This window comes from Dysidea avara, chromosome 2, assembly GCF_963678975.1.
Source record: "Dysidea avara chromosome 2, odDysAvar1.4, whole genome shotgun sequence".
Lineage (NCBI taxonomy): Eukaryota > Metazoa > Porifera > Demospongiae > Dictyoceratida > Dysideidae > Dysidea > Dysidea avara.
The window spans coordinates 863,689-869,688 of record NC_089273.1 but is presented as its reverse complement, the minus strand read 5'-3'; the positions used below and the strand labels follow the sequence as shown (position 1 = coordinate 869,688).

Sequence of the window (6,000 nt, the reverse complement as noted above, 5' to 3'; positions counted from 1 at the left end):
GTGGGTTTTTGAAGCCATACAAATGCTGTTCTTTTTATCATTGATACAGACAAAAAGGAGGTTACAGGAATCCAAACTACTGCTTCAAAGATTGACCTAACTTTCTACTATACAGAGACCAAAGTATAAGATCGTACCTTGTTTCATTAAGGCACTATAGTCCCTCAAAGTTAACCCATACATTTTTTATTTAGAGATACTGGCTGCTTGCACAGGCATCAAATTCGCTGTGAAGATTCTTCAATGAACTTGTGGAAACTTAGCGCATGGATTTGTCTTTGCACTGCTTCTTTCTTAAGTTATAAGACAAAGAGCGAGTGCTCGTGAACGAATGTTAACTTCTGGGCCTTGTAACTTTGTGCTGGATCACAACAATTATAATCCCATGTACTAAAAGTTTGCAAATTTATCACTGATGGCCCACCAAAAGTTTGGTAGAAATCCGACCATCGTGCATTCCAGAGTGTTACCTTTTACAGTGCTGTGTAGAGCCTGTGCACGCTGAAAAGTTATTATAACAAATTCCAATAAACCACACATGCCAACTTTATCAAATAACAGGCTATAAATGAAGTTCTGAACAAAAGAAAAGCTGTTGTTTCTTTACGCACTGGGACACCTTCCTGTTGCTTGTGGAGTTGCCAAGCCTGCTCTTCGATAGGTAACACCTCGTAACAACACACAGTCAATGTCTTGTAATGGGTGATAAATCCAGCTGGAACATCGTCACTACCTAAAAATAGGTGTACAATTACAAATATAACTTACCAGCTTACGCTATCACTGAGAATACACAGGAACAACGTGTGTTGGCTACAAACCAGCTTGTGTTCGCACGTGTCTTCAAAACTAACACTTTCAGGCTAATTCACTCTATTGTCACTCTTGGGGACCCAGACTATCATTTTCGTGATGGTTTTCAAATGAAACAGGCTGTTTCTTGGCCAATTTCTTTGGTGCAAAACACAGCTGCCTAACACGGATACTTTGAGTATGTGTACTTTTGCCAATTATGATGTAACAGCCACATGTGGTTATGTGAGTTGTCCCTTGAATGGCTTCAAAAACCTGCTAGCACCCTTAACTACAATATTTCACAGTGCATGATGGATTATGAAGCTTTTCAAGTGTTAGTCTACTCTACCACATTTGACTATTATGTCATTATTGCTACTATAATAGTGTGTTTTCTGTCACAAATTGCTTATAAAAGCATATTTACATAAGCACTTCATTTATCCTCATAATGCAAGGTTCAAAATAAAGACTAATACCTAATGATAGTACTGTACAACAAAATGAACAAAAACTGATAACTTGAGAAGTGAAGTCTTTAAGTGCAGTATTGTCTTCTCAAGTTTTACTAAGAACTCTTCACCAACCTCATTTACCAACTATATCAACAATAGCAACAGTAATATCCTGGAAACCATTTTCATTCTCCAAAATATGTTTATAATGCTCTTATTTCCCTTGACCCCGAGAAGGCTCAAGGACTTGACTAGATTAGTCCAAAAGTGTGGAAAGCATATGAACTAGTTCTATGCTACCCACTCCTCCATCAGCTGTCTGCCTGATGCTTAACAAATAGCACACTTCCTAACGAATTGCTGATACTTTCTATCACACCCATGTTCAAATCTGGAGATTGTGTAGCAGTGAATAACTATCATCCTATCCCTTTATTCTAAAGTTCTAGAAAGACCATATAGTGTATGACAATTCAATGTCATTTCTATTGCAATCACTATTAAACATACAGTTTGGGTCCATTCATTTTATAACTTCTGCTAGTGGCTAACACAGTTCAAATACAGTGGATCCTCGCTTATCTGAACCTCAGTTATCCGAGCACCTTTATTATACGAATGTGACTATTAGAGTAGTTGAACGAAGCTCTGTATATAAATCAATGGGTTTCAGTTATCCGAACAATTTCACTTATCTGAATACTTTTGGCTAACTATAAGAACAAAGCTGTTCGAATAACTGAGGATCCACTGTAGCTCTAAATGCAATCAAAGGCTAGTCTAGAAGACTTTTAATTCAGTCTCACATGGCAAACTATAAATTTAAGTGGTTACTAGGAATAGGCAACGTCTTAGCTCTAGACAACAATGTGTGCACACCAACAACAGGTATTCAAGTGTGATGTCTGTTCTTTCGGGTATTCACAAGGAAGCATTCTTGGACCACTTCTGCTTGCTGTGTTCGTTAATGACTTACTATTCTCCATCGTATTATCCTTGCTATTTCTATTTGCTGATGACACAAAGTAAGATTACTTCTAACCACATCAATATATAGCAGTCAAAGTACCGTGACAAGTGCAGTACGGAAAATTAGCAAGAGAATGTAGTCGAAAGATAAACATAGCACAAAGCAAAGCTGAGTACTACATTTGGCACAAGACCAGACCCGAGTACTATATTTATTTATTTATTTATTATTGATACTGTGAAGACCTTAATTAGGGAGTATAAAGCACAGGTACACACAAAAAAACATACATAAGCACAAAGCGAACAACATTTTAGTCTATAGCTGGGCTAATACAAACATAGTCTACAATCCTTTTCTTAAAGCTCATCTATATTGCTTGCTTCAATTGCGGTAGCTGGGAGGCTGTTCCATATTTTAATAGTGGCAGGAGAAAATGAGTGAGAATAAACATTTAAGCGAGCTGACACCTGTCTGAATATTTGAGAGTGCCCTCTTGTAAATGTAGTTATTGGCATTTTCCATAGTGTACAAGCATATGTAGTGAGTTAACTGGTTTAATATATGAATCCGAAGTAGCAATCAAGAAGAAGGTAACTGTATAAGGAACACCATGATGGCAGTGAGAAAAGTATTGCCTACATACTCATGATTAGCAGAAGGTTAATTTGTAGCCATTAATAATTATTAATGCTGAGTTATCACATGATTTATGATTCGTCAGATCCAGAACTCACTTAGTAATGGGACAGGAGGATGAAGAGAACGACTTAGGAAGGCTAGATATTGTTGTTCAGGAGCGAGGCCATCAATGCAACAAAGTTGAAGGCCTCAATGTCAGAGGCCCACTAAATCTAACCAAGAATTTTCTAGACTTAGGTACACCCATAATGGAAGACTGAATTGTACTATGATAAATGTAGTGGAATTACAAACATTTGTATGCATAGCCATTACTTGTTATTAATGGCTATGATACTTTTGTTGACAGCATTATTAGTGGTGGTCATTCCAGTGTTTCCATTGGTCGTGTTTATGGTTGTGTAACATTCACAAAAAGCATGTTATTGTCATAAAAAGGAAAATATAGTAGACTGAAGAGGAAAATATAGCACACTTTGGCACAGTATGAAAAATTAAGGACACTTTCCCCTTTGCAGTTAGATGACATCATACATTAAATTTCTTTACAGCATGATCTCAATTGAATCCTAAACTGGAGCAATGTAAAGGATTATTATTTAATGAATCTAAGTTCCTCCATATACATTTTGGAAAAAAATGGTTCCCTCAATTTTACTATAAATGGATTGTCCATCTCAAAAACTAACTGTGTAAAAGATCTAGGAGTTTATGTATCATCTTCTGGTAAATTCTCCATGCACTATGACAAGATCACCTCAAAAGCATACAAAACTTTAGGATTGCTCTGAAGAACTTTCTCTACTCATTCTATCAATGCCAAACATACATCAAATAAGTTTGATCTCAATTGACTTATCCCAGCCAGCTGTGGAGACCTTACCTCCTAAAGAACATCATTGCCCTAGAAAGATTACAAAGGAGAGCAACAAAGTATACATTGAATGATTATCACTCATCCTACAAGGTCAGGCTAATCCTATTGCATCCCTAACATGTGTACCAGTACAAACTAAGTGATTTACAACATTTTATAAAAATCATACAAAACTCCTCATTCGCACTTTGGCATCAATAACTAAATTACAATGTGATCATCCACTTCTACAAGATCATCTTCATCAAACAAGCTTATTCATCATACTTCTACGTCAAATTTTTATTTTTATTTTTTTTTGCACATTCCCAAGACTGTGAATTTACTTACCCCTTATTGATCTGATTTATGCTTTGTGACAATCACATATCAACTTACCCATTTAGGAATCATCAAGACACACGTTAGTGTGTCGTGCGGCCCAAGAAGCCGGCGCGCCACACTGTGAGTATATTGACAGGAAGAAAGAAAACGTCATTTTCACACTTTTGTATCTCAGTGATCAAGACACACGATAGTGTGTCGTGCGGCCCAAGAAGCCGGCGCGCCACACCGTGAGTATATTGACAGGAAGAAAGAAAACGTCATTTTCACACTTTTGTATCTCAGTGATAGCTTATCCGATTGAAACCAAATTTGCTGCAGAGTTGCCCGCCAGCTAGGGGAGTCTACATTCCAAATTTGAAGGAAATCGCTCAAGCCATTTCCGAGATATGAGCGGCCAAAGTTAGGTTTTTTTTTCTTCGTTTTTTTTTTCTTCTTCTTCTTCGTCTTTTCGCACACTTGCAAAAATTGCTATAAAACGCAAACGCGTGCTCCGATCGCCTTGAAATTTGGCACACAGAAAGGGAGTCCAAAGACGCATCCTAGCATCAAATTTGGTGCAAATCCGATGAATGGTTCAGGCGTTATGACCGATTATTCGCGTAAAACAAGATCGATTTGTTGTCACGCCTACAGGGTAAACCGCTTCATGGAATGAGCTGAAAATTGCTATGTAGATGGAGTAACCATCGTAGGAGTGCCTTTTGGTGGTTTGAAAGGAATCGAGATTAAGACCACGGAGATATGACACAAAATCCAACCTGTGTCGCAATTACGCGATCGATTTTTAGTAATAAAAAAGTATTAGTTTTTAAGCCTACTAGGCAAACCGCTAAGAGCAATGAGCTGAAAATCGGTGTATAGCTGGAATAATCTTCATAGAAAGTCCTTGCAGTAGTATAGAAGAATTGGATTACAAACTACTGAGTTATGATTCGAAAGCCAACTCTGTGTAGCAAATGCGAGATCGAGATACTCTAATAGAACAGTCACCCTAATAGAGCATTCAGCTAATTTATTTACTCCATTATAGAATTCTATTACATTACAAGTTATTCTGTAGGGAGTTCAGCTGCAAACAGTTAATCTTATAGACAGTTCAGCAAGAAGCAAGTCACCCTGTGGAGAATTAAGCTACAATTATATCACTGTAGAGATTCAGAACATTACAAGTCACACTGAAGAGAGTTCAGCTATAAACAAGTCATGCACCGTGTAGAGAGTTCACCTACAATTAAATTACTCTCTAGAGAATTCAGCTACACACAAATCACTGTACAGAGAGTTCAGCTACAAACAAATTATCCTGTAGAGAGATCAGCTACAAACAAAACACTTTGCAGAGAGTTCAGGTACAAACAAATCAATCTTTAGAGTGATCAGCAACAAACAAATCAACTTGTAGAGAGATCAGCTAGAAACAAATCAACCTGCAGAGAGATCAGCTACAAACAAATCAGCTTGTAGAGAGATCAGTTACACACAAATCAACCTGTAGAGAGATAAGCTAGAAACAAATCACCGTGTAGAGAGTTCAGCTAAAACAAATCAACCTGCAGAGAGATCAGCTACAAACATATCACCTTATAGACAGTTCAGCTACAAACAAATTACCCTGTAGAGAGATCGACTACAAACAAATCAACTTACAGAGAGATCAGCTACACACAAATCAACTTGTAGAGAGATCAGCTACAAACAAATCAGCTTGTAGAGAGATCAGTTACACACAAATCAACCTGTAGAGAGATAAGCTAGAAACAAATCACCCTGTAGAGAGTTCAGCTAAAACAAATCAACCTGCAGAGAGATCAGCTACAAACAAATCAGTTTGTAGAGAGATCAGTTACACACAAATCAACCTGTAGAGAGATAAGCTAGAAACAAATCACCCTGAAGAGAAGTCAGCTACAAAAAATCACCCTGTAGAGAGATCA

The 6,000-nt window shown here is 37.4% G+C and overlaps 1 long non-coding RNA gene across 1 annotated transcript in view; it reads right to left on the bottom strand.

Moving 5' to 3' along the window:
- Positions 1-528: 528 nt before the first annotated feature.
- LOC136246420 (uncharacterized) overlaps positions 529-6,000 on the bottom strand; it is a 423,931-nt gene continuing 418,459 nt past the window's right edge. The window contains exon 4 of the long non-coding RNA XR_010696411.1: positions 529-733. This is a non-coding gene — a long non-coding RNA (uncharacterized lncRNA). The remainder of the gene's footprint in view (positions 734-6,000) is intronic.